Below are 24,636 nucleotides of genomic sequence, written 5' to 3'. Positions count from 1 at the left end.
CCCCCTGAATATGACATGTAGGATCCGCTAAGACTACATTTTTTGGCAATTTAAAATCAATTAAATTAAATGATGTACAGGGAATATTGCCTGTGATCTTATCAACTACCAAAAAATCCAATGTGGATTGAAAATTATTTAAAGTAGACCCTATTTTAGCCCTTATCTGACCCCGAATATTAATAGCAGAGCCACTTACACCTGTCACAGATGTTTGTGGTCTTTCTAAACTAACACCTAACCGTTTTGCCAGCGCCGTAGTAATAAAATTGCTCATACTACCCGAATCTAAAATGCATCTAGCTTTAATCACTCCGCGTTCCCCTACTGAGCCAATGAAAATAACGGCCGTAGAAAGCAAAGTTTGACGACAGATATTTTGCGTATTGCCGCGGTCCGTCGTTGACCCTGAGAAAGAAAAACCGTTTAAGTTTTCCGCGGGAGCATCACTATGCGCTGTTGCCATCACTTGCGGCGGTATCTGTGACGATTCGCAATAGGTCGAGACTTGACTAGGACCTTGCTGAAATTCCTGGAATTGACTTGCTGGGTCGTAATGTAAAAGAGTATTGTGTTTTTTATGGCATAATTTGCATTTAGCAGAAGGGCAATTTTTTTCTTCTGTATGGTCATTTTTAAAACAGTTAATGCACAAATTTAATTTTCGTATTTCTGCTTCACGTTTTTTAGGAGACAATTTTAAAAAGTCGCTGCAATTGTAAATTAAATGGCCTTTTTTACAAAAATAGCACGCGAATTTTTTATTATTGGAAGCAAAATGAGAAAATTTCTTGTCATATTTTTCTACCTTATTTTTAAAATGATTGGAATGACTGTTGTAAGGCACTTGTTTTTGTGGCTGCACCTGATCTTGATTTTCTAAGGACTCTAATAATTGACATTTATTAGAAAGAAATGACACAAATTGACTATAAGTGGGGAATTCTTCTGTTGAAGGGCAAATATTCGTGACATGTTGTTCCCACTCTTTTTTTGTTTGAAAATCAAGCTTGGTGGTAACCAAATAAATGATTAATGTGTCCCAACTGTCTGTGGGTTGTTTAAGATTTTTTAGAGAACGCATATGACGTTGCAATTCGTCTAAAAGGTTTCTTAAATTTATTTTATTCGGATCTTTGCCTACCGAAATTAATGGCAAATTAAATAATGACTTCAAATGATGGTTAACCGTTATGCGGTTATTTTGAAACCTGTTACAAAGCAAATCCCAAGCAATCAGGTAGTTATCGTCCGTGGTTTCATAGTGTTCAATAATTCCTTTTACTGAGCCCGTTAAACAACCCTTAAGGTACCTTAATTTGGTATTATTGGGCGTTTTATTGTCTTCATGTATTAAGGCCTTAAAAGCGTCATGAAATTGCGACCAATTTTCCCGTGACCCGTCAAAAGTAGGTAAATTAATGGGTGGTAAATGAATGCGATCTTGGACAGTAAAATGTTGAGGTGAAGGTGAGACATTTGAAGCTGGTTGTTGCGTTTGGGTTTGCTGTAATGACTGCAAAATGAATTTTCTGGCTTTACCCATAGAATCATAAAATTCAGATTCAAATGCCTGCCTTTCCTTTCTGTGATTTTTAATTTTAGTAGAACTTGTGTCCAAAATCTCTAAATCAGTCGAAACCTCATCAAAATCATTATAGGTTTTGTCAATCTTTTCTATGCGGATCTGTAACTCCTCGATTGACTTGACATTAGGATTAAAATCCCCCACGAACTTCGTAAAATTAGCTAATTTTGCTTTGTAGGATTCCCTTGTATTTTTTAAACAAGTAAGCCTCGATTCTTGCTCTTCAGCTGCCATTTTGACTGGACTATTTAATAAAAAATGTCTAAATTAAATAGTTTTTAAGATTTAATGACAGTATGTCAAAACGACAGTTTTAAAAATGGCTTTATTTAAAATGACTTAAATAAATTACTTTGCCTTAAATGACTGGCTAAAATGACTGTTAAAATGCAACAAATGACTTCTGCCCATCGGTTTTACTTAATGACTGACTAATGCTTGTATTGGCTTAATAAAGCTAATAAAACTTGTAAGCTGTAGGATAGAGATAGACTAAGGAATGAACGACGGGAGGAGGCACAGATTCACTTAGTACGTAAATAAATGGAACAGACTTACAGTTTTGTCATGCTGGCACTAAAAATGGCACTTTGTTCCAGCACAAACACAATGTCTTTAATGTCTTAAATGTCGCGGCGCGAGGATGAATGGCTTGTCCTGGCAACACTGCAATCACGACACTGTCTATAAATGTCCCAGAAAAGTCAGTGTTTTCCCGGTTTCCGTGAAATAATGGCTTTTTCACGTACAAAAATGACGACGAAGGACCATAAAACTACCATCCGGCTCGAAGGACCATAAAATATGGTGGGGATTAGTGACTTTCCACCCATATAAGGAGACGGAAAAGAATGACTGCTGGTATAAATTTCGATAGCTCACATTTATTACAACCCGAACTAACTATTTCTTACAGTTACTTAAACGACAAAGGTGTAATAAAATGATTAAATGTAAAATGTCAAATTAACCCGATAATCTAAAGCACCCCGGAATGGCTTGGAGTCTTTACCGAGTTATGAATTACTACGAGTGTGCGAATGTCTTGCACGGCCGGCTAAATTAGACCGACGTCTCTGACTATTGAAGACCGAGAGTGAATTAATACTAACTAGGTCACACACAAGACGCCACCCGCGTAAAATGTCACATTACAACACAGGTGCGCTTCGATCGCCGTTGTTATGTCTGGCGTCCAAGGACTAGGGGAATATGGTGCAAATTTGAAGCCCTTTGGAGATTTGTAGTATTAAATAGTTTTGGGCTTGACCATTAACCGTTCCGGTAGAAGGTATGGCCCAATTAATCATCAACAATGCCTACCCATACGTTGACAGACCAACGATTCTGATGTTTTCTTAGAAAAACATGGCTATTCCTACTATTGAAAATACCGTCTCTTGTGAAAGAGGCTTCATCGGTCCACAAAATATATTGTAAAAAATTTGGTTGTGCAATGATGTGATCCAGAAGCCATCGACAAAATTGAACTCTAGGATGATAATCGGCTGCAGTCATACCTTGAACACTCTGGAAGTGGTAAGGATGGACTCGTGTAGTACTCGCCAGACAGAAGCGTTACTCGTATTCAAATTCTTAGAGACGTCACGTGTGCTATTTGATGGTTCATCGGCAACTCGGTGAAGCACCTCTTCTTCAAATTCCACCGTTCTTACGGTTCGAGCAACACCAGTATCATGCATCTTGGTCAGCGAGCCTCCGATGAACCGCAATAAACTTTTTGTATCCAGGATGCTGTCGTTCGGGATAACGTTCATGATACAACCGCGATGCTGCTTGTGCATTGCAGTTTGTTGCTCCGTATGCCAAATGCATATCCGCCAATTCTTGATTGGTAAAGTTTTCCATTAGCAATAAATATTTAAAAATTGTAAGCTATAAAATTTTTAAAACATGACATTGATAAGCGTTGATTTTAAACAACTGTTGTTATGGTATCATGTACAAAAGGTAAAAATAAATGCAGCAGATCCTATTTAGGTAATTACTGTTTTTTTATAAATTTTAACGCGTCTTAGGGCCAAAGTGGCGTAGTGACTCATTTCCGGACATGGGTTCCTATACTCAAATGGATTCTTCTGTTGCACTGAACAACCCCCAGAAGTTTGATCCCATAGTTCTGAAACACCCTGTATAAGATTCTATTCAAAAAACTGACTCAATAAAGTTTGACTTATCAACCTACAGCCAACATATATTCATTTCACATTCCCTTGATATTATGATCACGATTAAAATAAGGTTCACACAACTCGGAGTTAACCGGAGGCAATCGAACCACGATACGCCCATGATAATGACACAAGCAAAAATTAAAGGCCGCTAATCAGATGGTAGATCGACCGGTATTCGCCGGGTACCGCAGGTACAAACAAAAACCATCTGATGGTCGCACACATGGATTAAATAATTACCCATGTGTGACGACGACGGTTAAGTCCATTTCGAAGTATCGAGATTTTATCACCGGTTAGACCGCAATAATAATAATTCTGCTCTCGTTTCTAAGACGCGTTCGGACCAAAGTAGTTAAGATGAAGTTCATTTCGACTGGTATTTATTGAAGCTTTTTTTTTCTCTTTGATTGTAGGTATAGTGGACGACTCTTTTTGGAGGAAGTGAGGCCATTTAATCAATTTTGATATAGAAGTTGTTTACAGGATGGTTTAAACCAGAAGTCAGGTCATAATGAAGAGATACAAGTTAATGCTGTTGTATAGGTTTAAAAATAGCTTTGGAAACGAACGAATGATAAAGAAGAGACAAAGAGGATCCAGTAAAATAAGAAAGTGGACAAAGAAAAGAAGGAGAGATAACAAGGCAAAAGCCAGAAAGAATATGACCGAGGACCGAATATTTTGAACACAAATTCAATGAACACAAAATTCAAATTCAATTCAATTATTTTTGGTAATATTAGTCATGTAATACTGGATCTGCTTTCTAATATTGTTGACTTATTACTAGAGTGCTTGATGCGTTAAACAGGCTACCGAGCTTGTAACTTTATTAAAAAACCAGTAATAAATGAAATCATTAACACAATGAATAAAACATTTTATTTCAGCATGTTTATTACCACCAAGACAGACTCACACCATAGATTAATACTTCTTAGATAAGAAACTCTCATAAGAGCCAATAGAACTCTAAACGTCGATTGACTCTTGCGCTCTCTGAATATCGGGGAGTAGTACTAACTGAAAGTGAAAATTGTGACGTCATAATGGCAGTTAATTTAAAATTTGAATATGGCGCCGAATTTGAATTTCGCTCTACCATACCGTGCGTTTAAAAATAGCAGGAAATGTGTGGTGGAAATAATAGTAGGCAGATTGAAAAAGTGTTATATTGGAATTTTTTAAGTCAATATCAAGTTTTAGATAATCTTAATTACCTTTTTAAAGTTTGCTTCTCAGACTATTAAATAAAATCTTTATTAATTCCTTAAAAAAGGTCTACTACGAGGTTTTTACTTAAAATCCTTTAAACCAAAAACTTTTGGACATTTGGAGTCTTACACTGATACTAATAGTTTGGACATTACATTATTTCTTAGAAACATTTTAAAAAAGATACTTATACTTTGTAGCAAGGAGGAAAATAAACTTAAAGTCAATGTCTCACAAAAGTAGCATCTATTATTTCTATATGTTTTTCTATCTATATGTTTAGTTAATAACGATGCACGATGAAGTTAGTTGTTTCATACTCCATCCTCGGCCTTCCGTCTAAATGTAAAACACTTACAATGAAAAGTCTCAGCTGTTTTTGCCACAGCGGATATTGTGAGCATTATAAGATAGGCAGTATCAAATTTGCTCAAAAACCTAGATGGACAGTAGAAGAAGTATTTACAGAGTCCGAACCGGAAGATCTTGAATCTGCTAATCCTGAATTGACACCTACGCCAAACAAGTCTCCTCGAAGTTTGGATAATGATATAACAGGAACGAGTGGCATTCAGAATTCATTTTACAATACTGGAGATTACGTTCTTGTGAAATATCCAGCTAAAAAAGTAGAATATCGTTATGCTGCGGTAATTAATGAGATTGATGATGATGAAAATGACTTACATGTAACTTTCCTCAAGATTTGTGACCTAAAAGTACAGATCTTTAGATTAGATGATAATGATATTGCAGACGTATCATTTGATCAAGTTTTACAAAAGTTGGATAACCCTAACCTGTTTTTAAAAGGAAAGAGAATATTTTATCAGTTTCCTACTCAATTAGACGTTTTCGAGTGCTAACTTCTTAAAATGTTAAATTCCTTATCTTTATGTGCATTATTTGATTTAGAAAAATCCTTAGGATTTGATTGGAGATCGAAGTAAAAATATTATGCCTATATTTGAGATATAAAAGACTGTTCTAATAATTATATTAGTATTAGTAAGTATCCCAATAGACTGCTTAAAGCATTTAATGATTAATATTATAATAATAAGACTTTATGTTGATCTCGGTGAGTGCAAAATATTTCTAGTACTTAAGGTGAATTTCTGCTATGAATATTTAAAAAAGTTATGTTCTCTGTTATTTTTTCATAAAGTAAACTTGTTGATTATTGATGCGAAAATATCTCGTAAAAATCAATAAATGTTTGATGAATGTAAAATTACTTTTTTTTAGTAACAATTCTCAAACAGTCTTCTGTCTCACTAAACAGCCCCCTGTCACAGTTCAAATAGTCCCCTAATACCTCAAACAGTCCTCTGTCATAATTTTTTGGAAAATCGCTAATAACTCGGAAAATTTGTATAAATTCAGTGGGCCTCCTTATGGAACTAAAATAATAGTTAATTTTCTTCGAAATAGTTAACAGTTTTTTGGCGAATGTTTAGCGAATTATTACCAGGACAGCATTTGTATGGGTCCTGTACGAGCTTACAGAGAAATGCCCCTAAATATGTAATCAAAACATCTCGTCTTGAGACCCTTAACGACTTGCTTCTGCTAAAATAATTTATCTATGATACAAACGTGAATCAAAATAAATATATCAATTGAAAGCATTCATTACTGTTATACACAAATCATTATCCTAATGAACATGTGCCTTACTTTAATCTCGAAGACATCATCTCAATAATGAGTAACAAGTGTATATCTCAAAAGAAATCTGCCGATAAGAACAAAGCGTCCGCCATAACTTATGTTATAGAACCGAGCAATAATCAATTATCCTTGCCACGAACTTAATGTGTGGTCAGTAATTGAATATATAAGTTTACTTAAGCATTGTTTGATGTAAACATATTGGAAAAATCTCATTGGTGCCCTAAGAACGCAATATCATACATCTATAATAATATTATAATCTGCTTCATAGCGATTCCGAGTATAATACAATATCGTGAATGTCAATCAGACGCCCCATAGCGTCGCTATTGGCGGTGTTATAACACACGTTTAGATTTAGATAATGTTCTCGTCACTTAGGAAAAACGATATCCGCCTTGTATACGTATAAATTTGTGTTTGAACGGTCGCATCTTTTGATTGGCTGAATTAGATTTTCATTGGCGTAGTTCTCACATAAATATAACTTATTACCAGTAGAATTAGTACAAAAAGCAATTTTTTCTCAGTTGCTTTCTTTCGAAAATTTGACAAGTTTCTAAGTTTAACAAATGAAAACAGACTAGTTTTAATACTCAGTCTGCTTTATTACTCAGTCCGTCAAAAAAGCGTAAATCTCGAGACAAACAACGAGATGCGCAATATATCTGCCCTTTTTAAGCGTCATCACAAGGTGAACGCTAGAAAGATGGCGCTAGAAGTATTTTGACAGATTTTAAACATTAAACATTGTCTTAATGTTTTTGTTACTTTTTTTATTTTACTTTCTTGTTACTATTTTTATTTACTTTTCTATTTTCTTACTTTTTACATTTAGTATAAGAAATTTGACCAGGTACATTTATGTCTTTTGTACCCAGTTTTGTATATATTTATTTAGTGCTTGTTTGATTTCTATATTTGTGTGTTTTGCTTTTTATGTATAGCTTTGCCTACAAAATTTTTTGACAATAAATCATATTTGATTGATTGATTGAAGCTGCCCGCGAAATTTGAATTTTATTTTTAGGCTCTTTAGGATCAGATGATTCATGGTGATTTACGTATGGAGAGTTAGAGAAGTTAAAGAAAATCTGAGTTAAAAACGGGAAGTTCAAGCTATTTCTATATACAAGAGTGTCTAAGTTTCAGGAAAAAAAACGTTTTTAATCAAAACACGAAAATTCTTTTCTGATTTTTTTTGAAATTTGCCACAGTGAAAAATACACACTTTATTGTTACACAAATTTAACTCACATTATTACCGCTACAACAATTAGTACGAAAAGCAATTTGTTCAGTTGTCTGTAAAAATGTGACATGATTCTAAGTTTAAAAAATAAAAAAGAATGATTTTTGATTGATACTCAATCAGTGATATTACATTTTTTCTATTAGAAGCAATCATACAATCCATCTACGGTAGGTCAAAAAGCCAGAGACAAACAACGAGACGCGCAAGTCAACCTATATAGACGCAGATGGCTCTAGAGGTATTTTGACAGAAACTGCCCGCGAAATTTAAACTTTTTATTTTAGGGTTCTTTAGGATCAGCTGATTCATGGTGATTTACGTATAGAGTCCAATTTTTTGTATCATGACTCTAATGGGTAATAGAAAAACTGAGTTGAAGACGAGAAGCTCATATATGAATCGCTAACTGCAGAAAGGGGACGTCTCCAATTTCTTTGGAAATTCATATTTTCTTATATTTAGATTTCATTAACTTAAAAACATCGTTTACTGCATAAACGGGAGATACGACATTGTCACACTATTTACTCGATAGCATTATAATTCTCGCTAACCACAGAAAGGGGATATGTCCTGGAGAAGTAACCTTTCTGCGGTAAACTATTGACTTTGGTTCTTTTCGTGCAGTTTCGTACACCAATACAAGACCAGATAATATAACACTGAGAAATATAAAAGAAATTATATTAAAAGGGCAAAACTGCAAGGCGTCCAACATGTAAATTATTCTGGAAAATGCATTACTGCCAAAGAGGTTGCGGGTGATTTATGGTAAGTCTGGGGTTTTTTTAAATCATCGTTAGGCAAACTAGTCTATCCTTTTAGTTGTTACAAGAAATGTTTAAGTGGATTGACTGAAGAAGAAAAACAAAGTATGCCTAATTTATTTTGTAATTTGCAAACAAAAGACTTACAAGATATGCATTTACAAGGACTCTTAGAAATACATTCCATTTCACGAAAAAGGGGTAGCATAGACGCTTCTAATAGTAAACCAAAGTCTTTAAGTGTCAAATATTTTATTATTAATGGTTCAAGTAGAATACAGACTTGTAAAGGAGCATTTCTATCAATGTATGGAATCTCTAAGAAGCGATGCGAACGTATTGTTTTTCTCCTAAAAAATCACAAAACCCCTCAGGATATGCGCGGTAAAAATGTAAGTGGAAATGCAATAAAAGGATCTGTTATTGCAAATATCCGGAACCACATTGAATCCAATCCGGTCAAAATATCGCATTATACGAGCCAAGAAATTCGTTATCTAGATTGCAAATTATCAGTAAAGACAATGTTTGAGATGTTTAGAGAAAAACACCCGACTGATAAAATTTCTTACAAATTTTTTAAAGAAAATTATAACTTAAAATTCGGTAGACCAGCAAAAGACACTTGCAGTACCTGTGAGGAACTTAATGCTAAAATAAAGAGTGACTGTCTTAACGATAATGCAAAAAGGGTAGCAGTTGCTGAGCTTATGGTCCACAAGAGACGAAGCAAGAAGTTTTATACTGCTCTAGATTCGGTAAAAAAGTGCTGTACTGAAGATGAGCAGACCTTAGATATTTGCATTGATTTCATGGCGAATGTATCGCTACCACAACTTCCGGTTCAAGAACTGTACTACTTTCGACAGCTTACTGTTTGTACTTTTGAGATACATAATTTAGGATCTAATAATATTGCTTATTATGTCTACCATGAAGGGGAGGCGGACAAAGGTGCAAATGACGTATGCTCTTTTCTCAAGCATTACTTAGATCAGCAAAGCTTGCAAAAGTATAAAACTCTTCACATTTTCTGTGACAACTGTAGTGGGCAGAATAAAAATAATACCGTGATTCGCTTTCTAATGAGTTTAGTTGAATTCAAGAGATTTAATGAGATTGAAATGTACTTCCCAATGAGAGACCATTCATTTATGCCTTGCGACCGTGACTTCGGCCTAATTAAACGACAGATTAATAAAATAGAACGATTTTACACCATCCAAATCCAGGTGTCTAGCGATTAAGTACGATTTCAAACGTTGGTGGCCACAGTTTTATAAAAGAACCTGTCTGAGTAATGAATCTTATGGAAAGAGTGTATCACGATCTCAAAAAAAATCGTTTTTTATCGCATCTTTCCAACATTTGAGTATTTCAACAACCACTCAGATAGTTGGCCGAGAGTTTATAAACTGCCCTGTAAGTAATACTTACCGGCTTAGAAATGCTGAAAAATAATTAACTCAATGTTCTAAAAAAGCATACCTTGAAAAGATACCAATTAACAAAAAAAAAATGACTGATATATTAAATACAATAAAATTTATTCCTGAGGATTATATGGAATTTTGGAGGATCATTTCGATAAGTGAGAAAGAATGCGATGTAGAATGAGTATGTACTATTTGAATAAAGCAAATGTCAAAATTATAGAATTTTGTTTTATTTTACTGCAAAAAGGAGACATGTCCATATGTCAAAATTGACAATAACTTCATGGGAAATTTAAAAACACCAAAAGAGACGAAGGTGATATATAAAATATACTTCCAAGTACATTTCCGCAAAAAAAAACAATAGTCAAATAAGCTTTAAGCAAAGTTTAGGTAGTTTTTTCCTCTTTCTGTACAATTTTAAAATTGTGACATATCCCCTTTCTGCAGTTAGTCATTCATATGAAGTCTAAGTTTAAGAAAAAAAAAATAATCTGATAAAATACCTGAAAACCACTTTTCTGTATTTTTTTTTAATTTGCCATGTTTGTTTTTAATAATAAGACACATTTACACAAATTCAACCTACATTATTATCAGTACAACTAGTACAAAAAGCAATTTTTTTAGTAGTTTTCTATCAAAAATTTGACATGATTCTAAGTTTAAAAAATAGGAACAGATGATTTTTAATACTCAATCTGCTATATTTGATTTTTCCATTAGAGGAAATCATACAGGCCATCCGTCGGTTACAAAACTCTAAATCCAGAGACAAACAACGAGACGCACAAGTCAACAGTAAACTATTGTTCATATATCTCGTCGTCATCGAAGGTGAACGCAGATGGTGCTAGAAGTATTTTGACAGAAACCGCCCGCGAAATTTGAACTTTATTTTAAGACTTTTTGAGATCAGCTGATTCATGGTGATTTACGTATACAGTCCACGTTTTTTCGTACCAAGACTCTAATAGGTTATAGAAAAACTAAATTGAAAACGAGAAATTCATATAAATCTTCATATTCTTCTGAAGAGATATTTGAGTAGTAAGATCTTGTAATAAAAACGATATTTTTCTGGATCTTGTAAATCTGGTGACCCACATTTTTTCACATTTTTTTTTACGGAATTGCAATTAATTACCTGAAAATGCAACTTGTTTTTCAGGTAATTGAAGTAATGTTTAGATTTTTTCTAGGTAGCTTGACAAGAGTTATTTTAAGAATGTCTGGTGATTTTTCCAATAATTTAATTTTTTATTTAATTCCTTTATTCAGTTGATGTACTTTGGAGGTTCTCAAGGCATCTAAAGTAGATTTTAAATTTTTCCAGGTAATTAACATTATTTTTAATTTTTTTCCAGGTGGTTCAAGTTATTTTTTTTGAGAATTCTTCAACGCATCTAGTTTTTTTTTCACAATTTAATGTTTTTTAGTCTTTTGACCAATTAATATAATTTATGAGACTTTCCAGGCATCTAAAGAATATTTCCAATTTTTCCAGGTACTTAATAAGTTTTTTTTAAATTTTTTTGCAAGATTTCTAGTGATTTGTGCAGGATTTTTTAAAAAATTTTTATAACCAGCAAAAGTAATTTTAAGATTTTACACGTATCTGCAGTAGACTTTAATTTTTTTTAGGTATTTAAATTAATTTTGGATTTTTTCCAGGCATTTCAAGTGTTTTTTTTTGACAATTTTTCCAAGATTTCTAGTGATTTTTCTAAACTTTTTTTTACTTCTTATTAACAATTTAATGTAATTTCTGTGATTTCCCAAAGATCTGAGGTATATTTTTAAATATCCAAATTTTTAAAATTATTTTCAATTCTTTTGATCCCATATAATTTTTTTAGGGTTTTTTTTAAATTTTTTTTTACTGAAACCTTTTAATTTTTTTGGGACGCTATAGACCCTTAGACCAGCAACTTTTTTTCATCTGTAAGTATAATTTTCTTTAATGTAATTTATGAGATTTTCCAGGCATCTAAAGAATATTTCCAATTTTTCCAGGTACTTAATAGGTTTTTTTTATGATTTTTTGCAAGATTTCTAGGGATCTGTGCAGGAATTTTTTTTTTATTTTATAACCAGCAAATGTAATTTTAAGATTTTTCCCGTATCTGCAGTAGAATTAAAAATTTTTCAGGTATTTAAAATAATTCTTGATATTTTTTCCAGGCATTTCAAGCCTTTTTTTGAAAATTTTTCCAAGATTTCTAGTGATTTTTCTAATTTTTTTTTCACTTCTTATTAACAATTTAATGAAATTTCTGTGATTTCCCAAAGATCTCAGGTATATTTTTAAATATCCAATTTTTTAAAATTATTTTAGATGCTTTTGATCCCATATAACAATTTTTTTAGGTTTTTTGAAAAAAAAATTATTAAAACCTTTTAATTTTTTTGGGACACTCCAGACCTTTAGACCAGCAATTTTTTTGCTTCCATTCGTCTGTATGTATAATTTTCTTTAATTTATTTAAAAATATTTAACTTCTAATGGTTATTAGCTTATAAGGTTTCAACTGTCATTAAAATATTTCATCTACATCATTTTTTCATATGACTCACTATAGTACAGCCGCGGGCACAGTAAGTTACTTGACAAGATTTTTTTTGAATTCATAATCCACAGCAGCCTCCACTCCCCTATTTAGAAACCCTTTGTCCTAGGTTAAGGATTTTTTCTGTTTTATTTCAAGCAAGTTAAAGTGTCATTTTGCCTCTTTCTGCACAGTTGAATTTCACTTTGTGCTCTTCTTGGACAGTTAGCGAGTCTAGAAATATCTTATTTTTAGGAAGCTGAAGAATATGCCTGTTCTTTTTTTGAGCTGTTATGTAGCTAAATTTTTAAAAATGTTTAGTTTCTTTTTTAACTATACTTATCTAAAATAAAAGGCTTCAAATTGTATAACTAGTAAGAAAACCAATGTAGACAAACTCACTGACCAGTTACTTACATAAAAATGTCTATTAAACAAGGTCTGTCATTAAACATGATACCAATTATTTCCATTCTCGTTTGAAAACTCTCAAAATGCCAAATTAATTTCCATGTGATGAAGAGCTTCGCAAATTCGCAATAAACGCCCTCCCCCCGAATGTACAAAATAACGACCAAAATGAGGAGGAAAAAAAAGAGCGGACACAGAAATTACTTTTATTGTCTTCGTCTACTTGGCTGTTGCATTGTAAAGAGGTTAGAGCTGGCCCAGATCTTCGAGATCCCATTCCCGTATTGCCTGGTCTCCCTCCCTCCCTCCTCCGTCTTCGTTACTCCCCTCCCGTATATACGAGAGGGAGAGGGCGCGAGAGTGCGGAGGGAGGATGACAGGCGGCGTAAAAGTCTCATGGAAAATGTAGATAGAATTTCTTAATTTCTTTCTCTCTTCTGTAAAACGCTAATGAATGCCCCCTTCGTTCTTGGCAGCTCGCGTACACTCATCAAGGCTTGCGTATACATCTTTACATCCAGGAAATGGCTGCTGCTATCCAGGGCATTGTACAACGTCTTGTACATTGCTCTTTAGTATTCTGTGAATTTAAATATTGTAATAAAGAGAAGGGTGTCAATTTGAAAAGTTCTAATGCAAATATCTCTGAAACTAAAAAAGTTAGAAAAGTGCAATTTGGTACAAATCTAATACAGGTACAACCATCATATTTTGGTTATAGGGTGAGTCATCACCCTACCCCAAAATTTTAAATGGAATATTGGGTGATACTACTATCGCGCCTCTATTCATTAATGGTAACCTTAATAGTAAAAGTCCAACCTAAAATTGTTGAAGAAATAGAAAATTAGTCTGATATTCATGGCGATAGGAATCTAAACGAAGTTTTATTATATTTTTAACAAGATGGAGCGGTACCCCACTATATTGTTCCTGTCAGACAATTTTTATATGATGCGTTTCCAGATCAGTGGATTTGGAGAAGATGTCCAATGGAATCGCCGGCGAGATCACCAGATCTAACATTCCTCGACTTTTTTCTCTGGAGTCTTAACACCCAACTTTGATTTATTTGTTGCGCTCTTCGAATTTCCTTTAGAGGTGGATGGTTCTGCATCATCATCGACAATATTCATGGCGCTCTCGCCTACTTCTGAGGAGGTGATGGACGAAACATTTTGCCCTGGTTCTATTTTTTTTTCCTCGTTTTCTTTTCTTCTCGGGATTTTGAACTCCCCTATGTTCTTTTAACAACTCAACTAAACTTTCGTCTAATGTTCTCCCAATCTCTTTTTCCTGAACAGCAGTATCGGGAAGTTTTCGTAGAACCTCTTGCGCATTACATGGATATAAGCCGGTGGTGCGAAGTCCTGATATTAAATTTTGCGACACTGTGTCACTAATGGCCACCCAAAGTCTGTTCTAACGACAGAATTTCGTGCTTGCTTAGTGATTCTTTGTAATAGTCCTATTCGAGTTATACTTACTAGTGCTACTCTAAAAGATGTTATATTTTGTGATCAGATCCGATAAAAACAAAATTCATTTACAGGAGTAACAATTAATTCGCAATAAACAATTAGTGAAGCCGTACAAGGCCTCTTTAAATTATTGGCTGGTAAACATAAAAACATAATTTATGCCCATATATATTTAGTACAATTACTTTCTTAATATTGTACAATAAACGAACCCGTTCGATTCTTGTAACTAATCACAAAGAGGCCTCGCCATTCTTTCTCTCTTTAACGAGCTTTTAAAATTGCTTTTCATTTATTCGCAATTTAATTCGATGTATTTCGAAAGTTTCTGTAGCAAGTAGTAGAAGTCAAAGTCAGTCGAAAATATATTTTTATTAATTCAGACAATTTCATTTCGATATTGAAACGAACCGAAATTAATTCCTTCTCATAAGTTATGCACCTTAAGAACGAATTCCCGGGGTCTTACTTTTAATGGTTGGACAATACGTGACGGTTCCGCTCTCATTCGGCATTTATGATTCCATCCTTCGTCTCTATCCAGTATGCAAATATGCCGATATCCATAAAATGAAAGGGGCGAACCGGGTGGTGGACGGCGCCATTTCTTAACAAAATGAATTTATTTTTCCATCTTAATGGATTTTTTTCGTTAGTTAACTTGGGACATATTAAACTTTTAATTCAGCTTATACAGATAGATCAAGAAGATGAGTTTTTACACTTATTATTGGAAAACATAACAGAAGGTCATTTCACACATTTAACAGTAGACATAATCCTATATATTTACTAAGTATAATTGTGCTTCCATAGTTCATCAATACTCTTTTACAATTTTTTTGTTTTTAGTTATCATGCATGAGGCGTTCCTTTTAATCAGTTGAGGCTCTTATTTTAAATAAGTTAAGCAGTACGTCAATATATCATTCATTTGTTAATGACTAAACATAAATAACAGATGTTATTAATTTTCCTTCAAATCTGCCTATTATTATCTGCATATTATTGCACTTATACTAAAATAATATTTAAACATTTTAATAAGTTTCTCCTTTAATTAGTTAAATATTGTGTTTTGAAAATATTCCAAAGCAGCCCAGCAAATCAAGAAAATCGTATATTCAACATTATTTTTTTATTAATGTATTCTTCTTAAGCTTATATTATACACCGATCAAGAAGGTGAGTCTTCCAAGTACGTTTATGAAGGAAAATTCATAGACGTGGGATATTCTGCAAGTATTTCTTCCTCTGTTGCCCTCTGGAGAATTTATTGAGTTTTAGTGTAATAGATATTGTAGCGCGTTGAATAAGTCAATAGTGCAATTAAGATGAGTCTTTCCATCAGGATTCATCCATTATTTGTTCGTTGGTCTTATTTTATTCCTTGTTTTCATGAATTTCTTCCAAAAACCGTTCTGTCTTTAAACAATAAAATTAAAATAGAAAAATTATTTTGCACAATTTCCGCATGTTATTTGTTCTAAGTTGATGGTCCTGGATCACCACTTTTATATTCTGCACTAATTTCTTATATTTCATCCGAAAATTTACAAAATATGAACTTTAAAATAAATTCATAATTTTATTCACTTAAACGTAGAATAATTAATACATTAAACAACAAAAATTAATTTATAAAATTATTTAAGAAGGAAATAATCAAGAAATCACATATAACGCTAGCAAACTCGCTAACCAGCTACTGACTGAAATATATATATTCCATACTCTGTTGTTGCTCTCTCTTGTTCTTACAGTAATATACGAACCGTAGCTTTTTCTCTTTCTATTTCCACTAAGTCATAGCTCCTTCTCAACTATTATTCGCTTCACCAAATCACACTTTTCGTAACGCATTCGCTAGCTTACTCCCCAACTCAAGCGTGCGTAAAAAAATTTTACTTTAAAAATTTACGTATCTATATGTGTAGTTGTCTTCACATAGAAAACTAAGTATACAAGTTGAAGAATTAAAGATTACGCAGTCACTGCTTCTTTGGTCTGTTGACTGCACGGAATTGATGGTTTTTAGTGCCCTAGAAGTTAATTTAAGACGATCAAGTGTTGAAGAGGAAGTATGTATTATTAAACTGTTATCAGTATTCGCAAAAAACATAAGTACAAATACTTCAAATATCCGTTACTCAGGAGATATTTACCTAAGACCAATGGTGAAGAATGGAATTTTGTAAGTTATTTACTTATATTTTGTTAAATATTTATAAGCGACTAAGTGATTTACGCAAATATTTACACGTGACAAATTCTGCCTGATTTAGACCTGCGATCGGTCTATTTTCAACAAAACGTTTGTCCCGCTTACAACTCGATTATCATAAAAGAATTTACAACATACTCTTTTCCTAACCGTCTTAGTAATGGGACTGGCAATATTAAATGGCCTCCTAGATCTCCAGATTTGTCCCCAAATGACTTTTATCTTAAGAAGATTATTTACGGACAAGGATTTAGTTAGGCAACTAGTTTCGAGAGGTTGCAAAAAAATAATGTTGATTGCGCCAAGTACGAAATGGATTTCATGATTAACTTAACAATAATTTACGTATTGTCTAGTTAATGGAGGTCCGTTTATTTAATGAATTTAGTTTTAGAAGAGTTTTAGTATGATTTCCGTATAGTATTTAACTTTGTCTATTTTCATCAGAGTTTATACCTTATTCGTACTGGAACAGGATTTTAATTTTTATTATGGAACATACCGCATAATAAACATTTCACGTTGCCATATTTTCTTTTTGATCTCTCTAGAGTAGTATGTAATGATGGATTCCCCAACCTGTATATGCATATGCAAAACAAATAACGACCTGAAAAATTCGAGAAAATTAAGGTGGTTTTTTTTGCCTTCCTTTAAGGTTTATTATAAATTCTTGGACAATTGACACTGGTTACTTTTTAATAAAAAATTTTTAATCTAACTTTATTATACAAATAGATAAAGAAATCGACTTTTTTTAAAGGAAATAAATATATTCATGAATTTTGGAATAAAACAAGATTAAAGCCTTTAAAAAATTATCTAGAATGTCTACGAAAGTATTTGACAAAACTTATACTAAATTTAATTTTTTTTTAGTTAAAAACCACTCATCCAGTAATGCTTGAACTGCTAAACGTTTCATTACTCTTTCATGGACATCCGGATATGCCAATCAAATCAAACATGCAATATCAGCTTCAAATTCTTGCCTCTACTAGATATGATCCAGGTATGACTGGCCATAATGTACTTACAAATACCTCACTAAGTAGTCGTAGAATTCTTAATCTTCGAATGACATTCTTTGCAAAAATTCATTAAAATTGTCCCTTAAAACCAAAGTAAGGACACTCACATTCTCCCTAAGTGATCATACGTTTGTTTTTGCATGCACTTCAAACTGACGATATGAAGCCCCACAGATTTTGTGTTATCACAAACTTTGTTTCTGTTGTTTAGTGCAGAAAGTCTATGAACCTCTACTACTATGAAAATAAATTAAAAAATCCGCTTTTGCAGTAAATAATCTTTTTTTCCAAAATTTCCTCTTTTAGTTTTTTATTCAAATTGAAATTGTTTTTTTAAAACTTTTCTTCCTTCCAGGTTAGCGATAATGAGTTGTGTTGATTTTCCGTGATTTATTCTCACAGATCTACAACCAGATTAATTTTGGCATATTTTCAGTTAAAAAAAGATCAATTTTTTGATAAAGAAATCCAGAAATTACTTTTACTGACTGCTACTTAGGGGCATTTTCTAGACATTAGATCAAAAAAAAAATTGGCAACTCATTTGTAGATATTTTAATGATTAATAAAAGCACAGTGAGGTTCCAAAATATGGAAGAATTTATTAAGTGGAACAGCAGATTACTGGTTCAATTTCCTAGAACAACTCATCTTTTTACATCACGTTCTACTAATTAGAGCAATATAGGTTAGTTTATCTTGCTTTTCTGTCGTCAAATTAATTTATTTGATAATATTGTGGGATTATTTCTTCCTTCTTGGCAATGTAATTTTTAAATATAATACAGATGGATTAAGAAAGTGAATTTTAGAACAACGTGCAGTAGGTAGGAGAGCTTCTGGGTTTAAATTCCAAATGTGTCTTGTATATGTTAACTATAGGAGTTATCGACAATAATATATCTTAAACTGATAATAAAATTACTGATACGTGACAGTTATTGACACCTATTATCAATACATTTTCTGCTTTGCCGCAGTCTCGAACGGTAGTACCGCCTCGCTTTTTATTATTCATATATTGAAAATGAATTGACTAGTATACTGAATTACCAAGAATAATCAATGAATCTTGCTATAACTAGCAGATATCACATAATAAAGCATAAATTTCTTTAATCTTAAATTCAAAGTAGTATTTTACATCACCCCATCGTAATACTCGGCGGAGCCGTCTTATTAATCCGCTAAGAAAAATTGAAAATAAACAGATCCAAAGAAGCCATTCCCCAATCCCACATTCATCCACATTAAGCAAATAAATATTCACGTGTACATAAATTCATCTAAACCGCATTTTGAGTCGCGAACATCTCGGAGGGTGGTCTTGGGAACGGAGAGTTTGGGGTGGTAGTGAGGGACCGTCACGTATTTCCCGCAATATTAAACTTTATTTTCCACCGTTTGGGATTTTAAACAAAAGAAAACTCACTATTGTGCATGAGAATTAATTCGGCGATATTTTATCTGTTGTTAAAAATATCTGAGGACACTCGGGAGAAGGGTGGGTTTTCGCATCCGGTCAACGGATGGTCACGGACAAACTACACGATTGGAAAATATTTATTTGTAATTTAATTAAAACATTTGCAATGATACATACCGTGCTTACATGAAGGACAGCCGTTGGTCATAGAATTACTTTATAGCAGGTGTCTTAGGAAAGTGGTTCGCCCCTATAACTTTTTAATTTTTAAGTAAAAAAAATTAAATTTGGTAAATGGGTGTAGCTGCCAAATTGGGATTAGCTGACGTATTCAGTTGTTTCGGTTTAACCGGAAATGACCCTAACTTTCTTATTTTAAATAGGATCCTCCAATTTTTTTGACATATTTTTATAGAAAATGACATTTTAAGAAAAATTACAGCCTACATGTCAACTTTTGACACCTAACCTTTAAATTATTTAATTTTGTATATTTCAATCTAGCGCCATGAATAAAAAAGGTATTTTCAGTTACCTAGCCAAGCTTCTTAATCAGAGTACATGTTTGCAAACTTGTATTATGCTACTCTCTACTTCTGGATCATAAAACTGCTGTAAGTAATAAGATTAATATTACCGGAACTGCACGTTTGCAATCTCAGAACTCTGATCTAAGTCACTTATGCAGTGACCCCTAGTTATTAATTATTCACTATTTTACAGAGCGATGTGGCGACCCAATACAAGAATAAACCACCAAGTTATGTGCTGAAATATCTTGGACAAGTACGACAAATTGGGCAGACTGTCTTCATTGAGCAATAAAGAACAACGATAATATATAATATACATTTTAAATAAATAATTACATAACATAACATCTAATGCTGATATATTTTCTGATTTCTCACATGCATACGGTACTTTCCCGGAGCGTTTTTGTCGTCTCGTCTTCGTCCGTTTTTAGGGTGAATCCTGGCGAAAGCTCGTTAAGTATTTTAAATCACTTTGGCTACGGTATATTTCGTTTTTTCTTTGTTTATTACCATTGTCGAGCTGAGCTAGATCAAAACACTCATGAAATATGAAAAATTTTGTTTATGTTACGTTAGTTGGTGATAAACAATAGACTTTAGGAAGAGTTACACACTCTTTAGAAGGAGTTTTCTCTATTGTGAGGCTTTTCATTTGAATATCGTTAAACTTCTATTGTGTTTGTTAGAAAACATTATTTTACTCGCTTTATTATAAAAAATAAATTATATTTCATAAATTTTTTAAGAATATTTGCAAATACATCTACTTAATTTAAATATACAATAAAACTAAAAGAAAGTCCTTTTTCAGTAATGCTTAGCAATGTTATAGGAGTGTTATTTCCTTGTGGAGTTTTTGTGCCATTTATTTTTATAATAACGTTCTTTTATATTTGGAAAAAAATTGAACTCTTTTTTTCTAAAAGTCCATGCAAATTCACATAAACTCTTCATAATACAAACAATTCTCAGTTATATACTAAAAAAAATTAAGTCAAATTTGATATATTTTTTTATATTCATGGAATATATATATTTATGTATACATATATAATTTTTTTTTATTTAAAATAAGATTTTTGACATAAAAATGTTTTGTTCCCATTTAGTACCTAATACCCATCAAAAAATAATTGATTGTTAAAGATTCTTTTCAACATTTTTGTAAATATTCTGTAATACGCGAAGATTTACGCAAAGATAACTCTGAATTGGCAATTTTTTGTTGGCCTCATAATTAAAGCAAATAGTTTCTGCTATTGACATGTATATTTTTATTTATTCTGTGTGATTTTCAAAAGATTAAGACAAACAAATTATTATCTGGCAAGGCAACAAAAAAAGCACAGTCATATAATTTTTATAATATTTATATTATCATCTGAAAAGTATGAAAAGTCCAATTAACAGATACCTTTAGATTTTAACGATATTACAGCAATAAAAAGGAAAACAGGGAGACCACGAAGATACCTGCAAATAAAAAAGGATCACTAACTTAACAGATACAGATTTTCCATTACAACTGTTTTATATTGCATTTACAAACAAACAGTTAGAGTTGATCATGAAGTATTACGGAAAAGCAATCCTCATGGATCATCGGCAAAGTTAAGGATCTTAACAATAAAATATTCTCTAATACAAAAAGTACCGTTAGAATGGAAGGACTGAATAACAAAATTTTAATCTTTAAAAAAACAAAAAGCAGACTTGCAAGAAGGAAAATGACATCACTGGATTTCAACATAAAAAGTCAAAGATACCAATTTTAGTACAGTCAACATAAGTAGAAAAAAAATGAAAGTTTACAATAATTCAGCGAAAACTGAAAATTTACATAGATGTCAAAAATAGTACTATAAATAAAATGGCAAAAATCCCCATCGATTCTCCTTGTCAAAAATATTGGTTTTTCGCATTTATCTATCGCGTAAACGGTAAGTTTTATCATAAAAATAGGTCAGACAAAAATTGTGGATCATAAAATTATCAAAAAAAAAATTTTCTACACTTTTTTTTGTGCGAGTCACCATTCTTGAGATATATAAATACTGATATATGCTCTTTCTTCAAAAATACTGACATACGTTCTTACTCCACCGTGTATCTTATGAAACATTCAATACAATAAGTAACTGTCTACCTGATTGTTGAAGAGTCGTCGGTCGTATACCTGCTTTTTTCAAAGACCGGTATACAGTATTGTATACGGAATTGTGGGACTTCGACAGATATGGTGATTGAACGATCAATGATGAGATGCATGAAGACAGATGGAGGTCTTTCTCGAGGAAGGAGCACTCAAGTTAGTGTCATGAGTAAATTTGTGTTGAGTATGCATGCACTAAATGCTGTATGTGAAGGATTGGAAAATCTCGATAATGTCAGAATGGATCAGCATGTTGACGCAACTGATTCGCGAGTGAAAAGAGATATTGAAGACGCTAAAAAACTTGTTGACTGGTTACCATTACATGACCCTTTTCCTAAGGTTGACAAAATCACGTCCATTACAACTGGAGTCGTCGGCAATGATACAATAAATTGCCATAACGCTTATGAAGTTGTGAACTTATGAGTTGCTTCTATAACGAAAATGACTGGTCAAACATTTAATAATATTAAATTAAAACGCAGTGACAAAGTACTTCCTCTTTTAACTATGAGTAGTACCATAAAAAAACATGACGAAAAGGTACCTGTAGATCCTGTGCTGTTATTTCAACGCATGAGTGTTACCAAGGCATTTCAGGATGAACTTGAAAAATTCTTCGAATACGAATTATCCCCTTACCCGTTATCTCTTTTCGATGAGCAAGTCAGCAATTTATGATTGCTTTGAATGTATCAATATTGAAATTGATAAAACAAATGCTACCTATATCATAGACGGAGGATATCTGTTACATCGTGTTGTATGGGATCGAGAAGAAACATTTAATGTTCTTTTTGAAAAGTACGTTCAATATGTACGTATAGACATTTTGGTAATAATGTGATCGTTATATTCGATGGATACAATGATCATAAAAAAAATACTAAAGTTGCAGAACTACAAAAGCATCTTTATCTGTTGACGTCGTTTTTGATGAATTTATGAAAGTTTCAACAAATCAACAAAAATTCCTAGCAAATAATCACAACAAGTCTCGCTTTATTGAAATGCTCTCTGAAAAATTAATCGCTTCGAATATTTCTCTAAAACAAGCAGACAATGATGCTGATGTCCTCATAGTTGAGACAGCAATAGAAAAATTCAATGGAATAAATACAACGATCATTGTGCGCGAAGATATCGATTCATTAATACTATTGACTGCACGCACACTAATTGATCAAATTATTTACTTTTTTAAACTAGGAAAAGCTCAAGTACAAACAGAAATATATTAGTCTCAAAGTTTAACTGCAAAGTACCCAAAATGTCAATCTCATGTTTTGTTCTTGCATGCAATTGGTTGTGACACTTCATCTGCACTCTATAAAAGAGATAAAACAAAAGTTTTGAAATTATATGAAAAACATACCGATTTAATTGATTGCACAGAAGTGTTTAAAAAAAAACGATTCTTCCCCACAAGCCATCATTGCAAATGGAATCCATTTTCTTCTTGCCATGTACGGAGCTTCAAAAAAGATTGATTGTTTAGACAAGTATCGATATTTAAGTTTTGTAAAAAACACACGAAATAATAAAAGAGTGGAGTTATCTTGCCTTCCTCCGACATCTGCTTCTGCTTGTCAACACTTATATCAAGTATACTACCAAGTTCAAGTCTGGCTTGGTAATGAACTGGACCCACAAGATTGGGGTTGGAGGTTAACAGATAATAGTTTGCAGCCAATTCAAACTGTACATCCACCTGCTCCAGAAAAACTCCTTAACACTATATTCTGTAATTGCAAAAAGGGTTGTAGTAATAGTGGTGGCTGTAAACGAGTAGGATTGTTTTGCTCAGCAGTGTGTACGCATTGTCAAGGACAATGAGGATCCGTATGAGATAAAAGAGTAAATTGATTCATCTTTATATTTATCAGAATCTATAAAAATAGAAGAAGAGGAAGAAGAAAGCGAAGATGAAGATTTTTTTGAAGACTATGAGTTAGAATAAAATTATTTAAGATAAAAGTTTAACATTTTTATACAGATACAATAATTTTTTAAACGATATAATCCATAACAATAATTAATTTTTTTTAAATTAATACAACTAAAAAAAACGCTATTAAATGCTATTTTATGAAACTTCCTTACTTGCAATAGATTGTGGACTACTGGGGAAACCACATTAAAAAAAAAAACGCGCTGAGCACACTACCTCGTATAGTACAGGTAGTGCGGAAATGTGTGCATATTATGTGTAATACGATTTTTTCAACTTTTAGAACCGCAATATTTCAAGAATGGTGACTCTTGGTGAAGGGTGATTTTATTTGTAATACTATTTTTAACATCTATGTAAATTTTCAGCTTTCCCTGAATTATTGCAAACCCAAAATTTATTTTGACTAGGCTATTTGTGCAATTGATAATGGAGGGCAGGATTGAAGGAAGAAAAGAAATTGGAAGAAAAAAAATGTTATGGCTGCGTAATATCAAATAGTTGACAGGCACTGATACATACCGCAAAGAATAGAGAAGCTATAGAAAATGTTAACGAAAACATAGATAGTAAATCTAATTTTAAGTTTTATACATTTCGCGATTTTTTGCTATTTTAATTAAGACTTCAGAGAAATTGTAAAGGACAAACTTGTAGAAAATAATTTTTTGCACAAAAAAATTATATGATACAAACTGCTGAAACTAATATTTCTCCAGATATTGAGCCTTTACCT

General features: G+C 32.5%; 2 long non-coding RNA genes across 2 annotated transcripts; one reads left to right on the top strand and one right to left on the bottom strand.

The window, feature by feature from the left end:
- Positions 1-5,230: 5,230 nt before the first annotated feature.
- LOC126745197 (uncharacterized) lies at positions 5,231-19,650 on the bottom strand. The gene is made up of 3 exons (XR_007663461.1): positions 19,436-19,650; positions 5,689-5,714; positions 5,231-5,622 (listed from the first exon to the last, which is right to left on the bottom strand). It is a non-coding gene; the product is annotated as an uncharacterized LOC126745197 (long non-coding RNA).
- Positions 19,651-19,700: 50 nt separating this feature from the next.
- On the top strand, positions 19,701-20,136 carry LOC126745196 (uncharacterized). Its single transcript, XR_007663460.1, has 2 exons — positions 19,701-19,872; positions 19,982-20,136. It is a non-coding gene; the product is annotated as an uncharacterized LOC126745196 (long non-coding RNA).
- The last annotated feature ends 4,500 nt before the right edge of the window (positions 20,137-24,636 follow it).

Source organism: Anthonomus grandis, chromosome 15, assembly GCF_022605725.1.
Source record: "Anthonomus grandis grandis chromosome 15, icAntGran1.3, whole genome shotgun sequence".
Classification (NCBI taxonomy): Eukaryota; Metazoa; Arthropoda; class Insecta; order Coleoptera; family Curculionidae; genus Anthonomus; species Anthonomus grandis.
Note: the sequence above shows the minus strand (reverse complement) of the source record. Positions and strands in the feature narration are given on the sequence as shown.